General features: G+C 45.5%; 1 pseudogene; it reads left to right on the forward strand.

The window, feature by feature from the left end:
• Nucleotides 1-9,125, forward strand: part of LOC110578372 — a 15,726-nt pseudogene extending 6,601 nt beyond the window's left edge.
• Nucleotides 9,126-11,168: the final 2,043 nt, after the last annotated feature.

Here is an 11,168-nt window from a genome sequence, read left to right on the forward strand (position 1 = left end):
ATATAGCACACAAGTGAGAATACCTCCAATGTTGTGATTCCATAAATTAATAGAGTTAAGACTAGGAAGATAGAAGCACTCACAGTTGAAAATTTTTAACTCACCAGTTAGTGCAATTGTGGGTCAGGATGATGTAAGAGAGTAATGAGCTAATGGGGCCATCCTAGTTGCTGGACAATGTTCTGGTCAGGAGTCCACGATGGCAGCACTGTGGGATGGGCACCACATTCTGGAGTCTGGCTCTCAGCACTTGCAGTCCAGAAATTAGATTTAGTCAGCATACAGAGAATTATTCAAGCTCTTGGAAGTTATTAAAATGAACCAAGCTAACCAAATAATAAATCTTTTAAATCCTATTGTCAATTATGTATGCATAATTAGAGATATACCTCTCCTAGAATGGGCTATTCTAACCCCTTATTGCCCTAGCAATGAGAACGAATTCTTGCTCCCAGGTTGTCCATGGAAATCACTTCCCGAACCAGAGCTCTTCCTCTCCAAATCCTACCAAAGCCTACTATGTGTTTTATTTTTCTGTAGCATTTATCACTATCTAAATTATCTTATTTCCTCCTAGATTGTCTGCCTTCCTCTACTAGAATGGTAGGTTCTTGGATGTTTGTTCATCACCATATCCCTAACATCTAGAACACATACTAGGAACTCAATATATGTTTGAATGAATGAATATAATCTGGTGACTTAAATCCAAGTTAGATGAAAGTCAATTCAAACTTCTTTCCCTCAACAGACAATAATTCCCTTGTAACTGAACTGAGTCAATATGTGCTCTCAGGAATCCTCCCTTAAAATACAATTTATTAGGTTTAAGTGGACTAACAGAATAACTTGATTTTTGGTTCTCCTTACCACTCATTAGAAAGAAGGCATGAGAAATTGGGGAGGGTTGGCTATGGCAACAGGGTGTGAAGTCCATTCATTTCCTTATCCTTTTAACACATAAATTTCTTAAGCTCCTATCACTGTCAGCATCTTGTTAGATGTTGGAAAAGGGGGGTCCTGTTGCCTTATTACTCTGTAATGAAAAAACAAAAAAGCAAATTTTTAATAATTTTTCCAGGCAAAGGAAAATGCCCTTCAATGAAAACAGCTCCATACAGCTGCTGTATCAAAAGAAAGAAACAATCTCTATAAAGTATTGGATTTACCTTAGGTACAAAGCAGTTACTCACATAAGGTAGTGGGAATTCTGCCCAGAGACTGCTAACTCAGATGTGGGAAGTTCAGGAATGCTTTGCAGAGCAAGCAGTACAAAAGCCAAGACCAAAAGGATGTGTGGGAATAAGCCTGGAGAGGAGCGAGAACATGTTTGTGAAGCTAACAGAAGAGCAAACATGAAGGCACAGAAGCAAGGGAGATTTGGGTCTGCTTAAAGAATCAAAAGAAGTTCCACCTGCTGGGAGCTTAGATTTTGATAAGGAATTTAATCTATTTCTTGCATTAAGTCCCATTTCAATATATGGTTGGAAACTCTCCAGATGTGCCTGTCTGCTCTTCATTTTTCTGTAGGATCTCTCAGTATATATATCTAGGTCCTGTCCTGTTTGTCTTATCATTTATTTTTCCTTGTATTTTTCCTTATCTCAATATCATTGTTCCTGTCTCTATCCTTAGTTCTTCATAACACACAACCTTATTATTTTTTACTTGCTCTATTTTTAATATTCCTTATTTTTAACTGGAAGCAAATAAAGCTTATTGTATTCATTATTTTTCAAATATAAAACAAAACATAGACGTCATGCCTTAAGAAGTCAATCAGATCAGCCCTGATGTTTTCTGTTCTACAGTACAGATCTGATTAAATGGATGAGGCTTTTGGAATAGTTTGGCATTGGAATTTTGCCTCTACTGCTTACCCGCTCGGTGACACTGGCCATTTTACTTAAGCTAAGCTTCAGTTTCCTCATTCATAAAATGAGTATACAAATAGAACGGGTGAAACAGTGTTGAGGAGAAAGTCTTGTCTATCATTAAATATCTCAGGATGAGAACTCCTATATCTCTAATTCGGAGATGACTTTCAGTAACCCATTTAACATCTTTGGATTCAGGATGCTTACCCCAGGAATGTTTTAGGAAGGCAGTGGGCCATCATTTAAGAATATAAAGCACCCGGGGCGCCTGGGTGGCTCAGTTGGTTGGGCGACTGCCTTCGGCTCAGGTCGTGATCCTGGAGTCCCGGGATCGAGTCCCGCATTGGGCTCCCTGCTCGGCAGGGAGTCTGCTTCTCCCTCTGACCCTCCCCCCTCTCATGTGCTCTCTCTCATTCTCTCTCTCTCAAATAAATAAATAAAATCTTTAAAATATATATATATATAAAGCACCATGGAAAGGGAGAAGCCATTTTCTAAGAGTATGTGGGAAGGAAGCGCTGCTGGAGGGACCTATCGCAACAGACCTAGGACGCCAGAAAAGAACGAACCTCTGAAACAACTCAAGGAATATCACACCAGTAAAGGGCTTCTCGGAGCCTCCACGAAGAGCCTCACTTAGGGACGGGTTGGATCCACTTCCACTCACATCTGAGCATGGAGGGTCACAGAAGAGCCCTCGGGGAACTCGGCGACATGAGTCCGGAATGGCAGGTGGCCGTTGCACATAGTGGCCCCCAGCACAGGTGGTAGAGCAGGAAGACCGTTCCTGTTTCCACTCCGCAGGCTACCCGCGGAGTGTTGTTCCTTAGTTCCTAGGGACTGACCGAGGCTGAGGCTCTTAGGGCCCAGGCTGTGCCCTGTGCCAGATGACCATGGATGATCTGTGTAGGCAGGGCTGAGTGGGGCCTGAAAGGTCCAGAAGGCGGGGGAGCCGAGGAGTGACTCAGTGTAGTGCAGCAGGGTGAGAAAAACCTCTTACTGGACTGGAGGTAAGGAATTTGCATAAAGCCCCTTACTAACTGGAGTCTTGGTTAAAACAAAAGAAAGAAGATGAAAGAAAGCTCAAAGGGGGCTGTGGGGTCAAGCATCTCCACCACCGCATAGGTCTCAACCTTTCCTCATGAGGTTTCTCTTACCTCTTTGTACAGTTAGAGCAGCACAGGCTGTGATCTAAAGTCACACAGAGGGGCGCCTGGGTGGCTCAGCCGTTGAGCGGCTGCCTTCGGCTCAGGTCGTGATCCCGGGGTCCTGGGATCGAGCCCCGCATCGGGCTCGCTGCTTGGCGGGGAAGCCTGCTTCTCCCTCTCCCACTCCCCCTGCTTGTGTTCCCTCTCTCGCTGTGTCTCTCCCTGTCAAATAAATAAATAAAATCTTAAAAAAAAAAAAAAAAAGCCATGCTTGGGCTCGCTGCTCGGCGGGAATCCTGCTTCTCCCTCTCCCACTCCCTCTGCTTGTGTTCCTGCTCTCGCTATCTCTCTTTGTCAAATAAATAAATAAAAATCTTAATAAATAAATAAAAATAAAAGGCTAAAAAGAGGGGCACTAGGTGGTCCAGTCATTGGGCGCCTGCCTTCGGCTGGGGTCACGGTCCCAAGTCCCAGGGTCCTGGGATCGAGCCCCACGCCGGGCTCCCTGCTCAGCAGGAAGCCTGCTTCTCCCTCTCCCACTCCCCCTGCTTGTGTTCCCTCTCTCGCTGTGTCTCTCTCTGTCAAATAAATAAATACAATCTTAAAAAAAAAATTAAAATAAACAATAGGTGTTGGTGAGGATGTGGAGAAAGGGGAACCGTCCTGCACTGTTGGTGGGAATGCAAACTGGTGCAGCCACTCTGGAAAACAGTATGGGGGATCCTCAAGAAGTTAAAAATAAAACTATCCTGGGGTGCCTGGGTGGTTCAGTCATTAAGCATCTGCCTTCGGCTCAGATCATGATCCCAGATCCTGGGATCGAGCCCCACATCAGGCTTCCTGCTCGGCAGGAAGCCTGCTTCTCCCTCTCCCACTCCCCCTGCGTGTGTTCCCTCTCTCGCTGTGTCTCTCTCTCTCAAATAAATAAATAAAATCTTTTTTTTTTAAATAAATAAAATCTTAAAAAATGAAATAAAATAAAGTCACACAGATCTGTGCTTAAATCCTGGCTATGTCTCGCTTCCTGTGTAATTTTGGTAAGTTACTTAAGTTCTCTAAAGCTCATATTTTTATCTTTAAAAGGGGGGAAGTAATTATACTTGTTTTAGAGTTACTGTGAGAAGATATATACATCACACAGCACTGAGCTTTATGCATAGTTGAGTACTCAATTTACACTTGCTCTTTTAACATTATGTGAATTAATGAAAACGTTTGCCTGGTTTGCTTCATCTTGTCCTAGCGGCCTACGGCACTCTCTTGGAAAACCAGGGAGGCCAAAACAAAGACTCATCACATGTTGAAAACTGTTTAATTTAGGAAAGTATGAAGTGGGTTCACATTGCCTTAAAAAGGGCAAAAGAACACTAAAGGGTAGATTGTCACCATAGTTTACAGTCTTTAGGTCCATAAAAGGATACTCAGAGGAAGAGACCATGGAAGGAAAAGAAGAATGAATAAACATTCCAGACAATTGGAATAGCATGTGAGAAGTCCCTGAAATGAGCTGAAGCATGGTAGGTGTGGGGAACTGAAGTTAGCCTCGTTTGAACAGAGATATTAATGAGGGGATGGAGAGAAGTGAAGATCAAGAGGAAAGCAGGGCCGTTTCTTGTATGGCCTTGTAAGTCCTGTTAAACAGTGGTCATTCGAATTATCCTTCCTGATCATGTATTTATAATGTATGCATTAGATTAAGAATCTTAGGATGGGGGCGCCTGGGTGGCTCAGTGGTTAAGCGTCTGCCTTCAGCTCAGGTCATGATCCCATGGTCCTGGGATCGAGCCCCACATCGGGCTCCTTGCTCAGCGGGAAGCCTGCTTCTCCCTCTCCCACTCTCCCTGCTTATGTTTCCTCTCTCGCTGTGTCTCTCTCTGTCAAATAAATAAATAAAATCTTAAAAAAAAAGAATCTTAGGATGTAGACAGTGCAGAATTGGCAAATTACAGCTGCCCCATATGGTAACAGAGGCCAGGTTTCCACAGAATACAGGTAAAGTACCATCTCAGTTCCATACACGATGTTGCATGAAGGAATGCTCTACTTCAAGTGAATTATTGATTTTTAGGGAGTTCCCCTCTAGAGGATCCTGGAGGTGTCTGGATAAAAGGCCAGCCTAAAGCTGTTACTGCCAATTCAGCCCCATTCAGCAATGGTTTTGAAGATGAAAATTCCTAATGCTGCACTGCAGGAAGAGGAGACTAAAAGGGAATTGCGCGCTCTTACTTTGTGAGAGAATCTTCCCATTGTCCTACTTCAGGTATTGGCAGCAAGATCTAAATGAGATTTCCCAAGGATGAGAAAGAAACCACCAAAACTGCCAAAGAAACAGGGCCTCGGTGGGGCGAAGGGTTCTACATGGAGTCAGCTGGTCTGGGGTGAAACCTCACTCTCCAACTAAGTTACCTGACTGTGTAATCTCTCTGACCCTTAATTACCTCATTTATGAATTGGGTACGGTATTACCTTGATCATGAAACTGTTGGCAGGAGCAAATAAAATATTTCATGGAGAGCTCTACCCTAGTGCCTGGCATGTAGTGAGACCTCAAGAAATCCTAGTCATTATGAGTAGTTTTCATCTTACACCTTTTTGTGAACATGTGATCATTTGACTCTCACAACTTTGGTAAAGTGAATATTGTAGAATCAGAAAGCCATACTCAGCAAACTCACCTGGCATTTCTTTAAATTATTCTTTTTTTTTTTTTTTAAGATTTTATTTATTTGAGAGAGAGAGCATAAGCAGGGGAAGCGGGAGGCAGAGGGAGAGGGAGAAGCAGGCTCCCCATGGAGCAGGGAGGCTGATGTGGGGCTCCATCCCAGGACTCCAGGATCATGACCCGAGCCAAGCCACCCAGGCGCCCTGGAATTCATTTATTTCTTTAAGTCATTTGTGTTAGTTTACCAGGGCTGCCTGGTAACAAAATACCACATAACAAAATTCCTATAACAAAATACCACAGATTAAGTGGCTTAACCAACAACAAATATTACTGTCTGACAGTTCTGGAGGCTAGAAATCTAAGATCAAGGGGTTGGCAGGGTTGGTTCCTTCTGGGGCCTCTCTCCTTGGCTTGTAGATGGTCGCCTTCTCGCTCTGTTCTCACATGAGTTTCCTCTGTGTGTGCACGTCTGTGTCATGATCTCTTCTTATAAAGACACCAGTCACAACGGACGAAGGCCCACCCACATGGACCTTATTTTACTTTAATTACCTCTTTCCAGGCCCCCATCTCCAAATACAGTCACATTCTGAGGAACTGGGGATGAGGACTTCAACATACGAATTTTGGACGCAGGATGGGGGGGGTGGGGCACAATTCAGCCCACCATAGCATTTTTTCAAAAAAAGCCTTTTTCAATGGAAATGCAAAGGTAGAAATAGAAATAGTACAATAGATCCCACATACTCATCACTCAGCTTCAGTAATTATCAACTCTTTGCCAATCCTTTTGCATTCACACCCACACCCTCCTCTTTCCTTCTGTATTTCTTGGAAGCAAATCACCAACATCACATCACTCCTTCTGCAAATAGTTCAGCATTTACTTCCAAAGTATAAAATATAACCACAACATCATTTTAGCACATGCAAAGAACTTAATTTTGTTCTTTGATTTGATATTGTTCTTTGATTAGATATTGAACTAGATATCCAATATCTAGTCGGGGCTCAAATTTCCAGTCATCCCATAAGCTGTTTACTTAAATCAGGATCTAGATAAAGTCCACATGATGTTTGGGTGATATATCTTTTCAGTCTTTTTAAATCTATAGTCTTTTTTCCCCCCCTATAGATTTAGTCTTTAAAAAATGTAACGTAGAGGTTTAGTCTTAGCCTGCCTACAGACACTGTGGCTTCCCCCTTCCCATTTTCCTTCATATTTAATACCTGTCATGTTATATATTACATATCTGGTGTACTGTGTCTTCATCTGCCTATCATTAGAATAAAATCTTCATGAGGGTATGGGAAACTTTTCTGGGAGCAAAAACTGGAATGTGCTTGACCCATGGCCCCTTCTAATAGTGATTTCCAGAACTTGTGTCCTTGAGACGGGGAGGCTGACAGAGAGGTATTGCATTTATTTTTAATGATTATTCTCTTCTAAACTGATTTATTCAGGGTGATCAGCCTAGCAAGAGTTGGTCTGATGGCTGGATGTTAATTTTTTTTTTTTTTTTTCTGTTTGAGGTGACACTAATCAAGATGTGAACTTCCAAGATCAACCTGGTAGGGTTAGAGAGGAAAAGTGGAGAAAAGTATGGCGATGGGGTAAAGGGGGTGGTTTGGAATGGTGATGTGTGGGGTGGTGGCTTTGGCCCGGAGCAGGAGGTAGCCCAGGGTCAAAGATAAAATGCACTGGACAGGTAAGGAGATTTTATGTAGCCTGTTGCAACAGGGAGAGCACCCCAGATCCAAAGATCTGAGTGTCTCAGCAGAATGGTTCAGCCTCACACTTTTATAGTGAGGGGTAAACAAGTTGCAGATGAGATTGTCAGTAGGGGAAGTCTCAGTTGTCTGACCAGCAAAAGTTTTTTTTTGTGGTTTCAGGGAGACAAATTTTTTTTTTTTTTTTTTTTTATGAAGGTTTAACTTTATTATTTATTTATTTATTTTTAAGATTTTATTTATTTGCAAGAGAGAGAGAATGAGAGACAGAGAGCATGAGAGGGAGGAGGGTCAGAGGGAGAAGCAGACTCCCCGCTGAGCAGGGAGCCCGATGCGGGACTTGATCCCGGGACTCCAGGATCATGACCTGAGCCAAAGGCAGTTGCTCAACCAACTGAGCCACCCAGGTGCCTGAGACAAACATTTCTAATCTCACCAGGTTCAGGGTCTGTGTCTGGCCTTGCCACAGGTAAACAAGGGAGTCCTGAGAAAGAATGGGGAGTGAATCTTATCTAAGTCACATGGGGAAAGGTAATTCTTTGAGGTAAGCTGTTTCCTAGAACACAGCTTTTCAGGAAACAAAAGGTTGGGGGGATTTCTTCACCACGGCGGTTTTCTGGGTGCACAGGGCTCAGGTAAAGTTCGATATTGTCAACAGCTTGCCTGTTAGAAGGCAGAATAGGTAGGGAACTGCTGGAGTTTCATTGCCCTGAGAGAAACTACCCACAAACCCGCACTTTGAACCACGCGTAGTCAAGGTCTAAAACCAGGGCCGTTGCCCAAGGCCAGGCGGGTGCTGAGCTGTGGACAAGTGGGAGACTGTCTGATCTCAGGGAAGTTGACTTCCCATCCTTCTACCGCCAAACCCACAGAGCCGGGTAGTTACAGTCTGAGAGTCTCCCCCTGATTCTGCTTCTCCTGAGAGGCAGAAGGTGATCAGACGTAATTGATGTTGGGTTTTTTTTCTGGTGTTCTCCAACCCTAGGGCTCATTCACTGCCCACCCCTTCAGCTATTTGGAGCCGACGGGATCCCAGTCTGGTCTTCATTCATTCCTTTGCCCTATTGTGTGTTATTTTTATGTTCAGGAAATAATTTACTATCAGTTGTATAATGGTCTCAGTCAAATGAATGGGAGAAAATCCACCAAAGCACGGACCCCTTCTTTGGGCTTAAGTGGTCATTTATTTATGCACTTTTAAAATTTCTGAAATAACTATTAGCATACACAGCCCCCTCAGCCCCCTCTTTTTACAGATGCTCAGCCTGGGCCTGAAGCAGTGCTCAGGGACAGACTGGAGAAGGCACTGAGTGGGGACCAGTTTATGTGAGCAACCCTTAGGTCAGTGAAAGGGTAGAAAGGCCTACGGTAGCCCAGCCCCACTGCATCTCCCACAGCCTACTTGGTCTCCTCCTGTGCTCCTCTCATTGTATGGGTGGGGATGGTCCTCAGAGACCTGGGGGCTGCTCCCCAGCATGAGTCAGCCCCCTCTGGCTCAGACCCCAGAGCAGGCACATCCTGGCCCAGCCCAGTGATCCGTGTGTCTACTCTCCCACCCTATGCTAAGTCAGCTGGCCTCCCTCTCCATATCCCCAGGATCAACTGGCCACACTCACCTCCACCCTGAGCCACAGCTTCTGGGTTGGTGGCTACAGGATGTTCTGGTATAAGCAGAAACCAGGGAACCCTCCCAGTTTCTCTTAGCCCTTTCTTCAGACTAAAGGAAGCCTCAGGCTTTGGGTCTCCAGTTGCTGTTCTGGACCTAAAGATGCTGGTGCCCAGGCATCTGCTTCTATCTGTCTCTAACCAGTTCTGGCCCAACAGTCTCCTCACTGTGACAAAGAGGGGCTGGGATTCACAGATTCTGAGTACTGTGATCCTTCTTGGTTGTTAAAATAACTTTAAAGTTGTTACGGTACTAATTTATGCAACTGAAAGTGAATTTGTGCTTATGGTCATTGACTCTCCCCCTCCCACGGTCCCATTAAATATGAGAACTCAAAAGGCTAACTCTCAAGACCACCCTGAAACAGTGTCCTCCAGTTTTTTGGGGTTTTTTTTTGAGATTTGAGAGCGAGAGCGAGCACAAACTGGGGGGAGTAGCAGAGGGAGGGGGACAATCAGACTCCCCTCTGAGCACCGAGCCCCACAGGTGGCTCGATCCCAGGACCCTGAGATCGTGACCTGAGCTGAAGTCAGATGCTTAACGGACTGAGCCACCCAGGCGGCCCTAGCGTCCTCCAGTCTTCCTTCAACACCTGTGGTACTACAATGAAGCTCTCCAACACTGGTGTCCTAGAGCTGTCCCTTCAGAGGCCACACTGAGAGTGACAGGCAGGCAGCTGAGCCCTCCTGTCCTTCACACCAGGCTTCTTCCATCAGAGGCCTGGGAGACTCACAGGCAGTCCCGCCACTGGGTGACCCCTGCCCTTGTGGGAGGCAGAGATCGAGCTTCTTTCTCAGCCAGACACACGTGCCTGAGAGGCTGCCGCGCGCGGCATTCCAGGCGGGGTGCTCTGTGCGGAGTCAGAGGTAGGAAACGCTCCCAGGGGGACTTTGTTTTTTTTTTTTTTAAGATTTTATTTATTTATTTGACAGAGAGAGACACAGCGAGAGAGGGAACACAAGCAGGGGGAGTGGGAGAGGGAGAAGCAGGCTCCCCGCTGGGCAGGGAGCCCGATGCGGGGCTCGATCCCAGGACCCTGGGACCACGACCTGAGCCGAAGGCAGACGCTTAGCGACTGAGCCACCCAGGCGCCCCTCCCAGGGGGACTTTGAAGGGAAGCCAGAAGCTTGGGAAGTGTGGCTGCTCTGAGAGTCAGAAGGAGCTCAGCGTGGAGGAAGAACAGGGATGGTGTGGAGGACCCCGATCCCACCAGAGAATGTATTTGGGTCCTGGGGGTCTCATGCAGGACTGGGGTGTCAATCCAGGAGAGACTTTATTCAGCTCTGTTGGGGCACGGTGACACTATGTATCCGGTGTTTTCTGAGAGCCATCCGTTACTGTCTTCTCTTCATTAAAGTGAGGGGAATTGATTTCTTTAAGTTGGGTTTTTAATATCAATTGAACTACTTTTCAAATGACTGAATTCACAAGGCAGATCACAGACTATCTTAGTTCAGGAAACAATTACTTGCAGTGCATGTAACCTCTTACCCACCAAGTCCATTGTTTACTCCTAGCCACACACTCTTTCACTCTGGGTATCATCCTAATCTTGGTGTGGCTAAATACACGTCCCTTGTTTTCACAGGTTCGTCCATTCCTTTCATGGTTCTACTTCCTGTTTCTTCTGCATCCTGTTCTGTGCTGTTCCCAGCTGCTCTGAATCTCTGCAGTCCCTTTAGGGGAGTGTGCTGACGTCAAGATGCTCCTGGCATCCAGGTGGTAAGTAATGGCATCTAAAACCTGGTTCAAAGTTCCATGCTATCCCACGATGTCACAGGAGCTGAGGCCTGTCTACACAGTGACCTACTTCACAACCCCCAGAAACAGCCTATATTCCATAAAATGCAGGGGGTGGGTCATTACCAGGAGACTGGAATGAAAACTTAAAAATAACTCCATCAATCCAAATAGGATGGGCCTGCCCTGTTTTACTTTCCTTTCTTTTCTTCCTTCCCTGAGAGAGGGAGAGCACAAGCAGGGGGTGAGGGGCAGAGGGAGAGGGAGAGAGAGACTCTTAAGCAGGCTCCACACCCAGCATAGAGCCCGACGTGGGGCTTGATCTCACGACCCTGAGAACA

This window comes from Neomonachus schauinslandi, chromosome 14 (genome assembly GCF_002201575.2).
Source record: "Neomonachus schauinslandi chromosome 14, ASM220157v2, whole genome shotgun sequence".
In the NCBI taxonomy this organism is placed as follows: domain Eukaryota; kingdom Metazoa; phylum Chordata; class Mammalia; order Carnivora; family Phocidae; genus Neomonachus; species Neomonachus schauinslandi.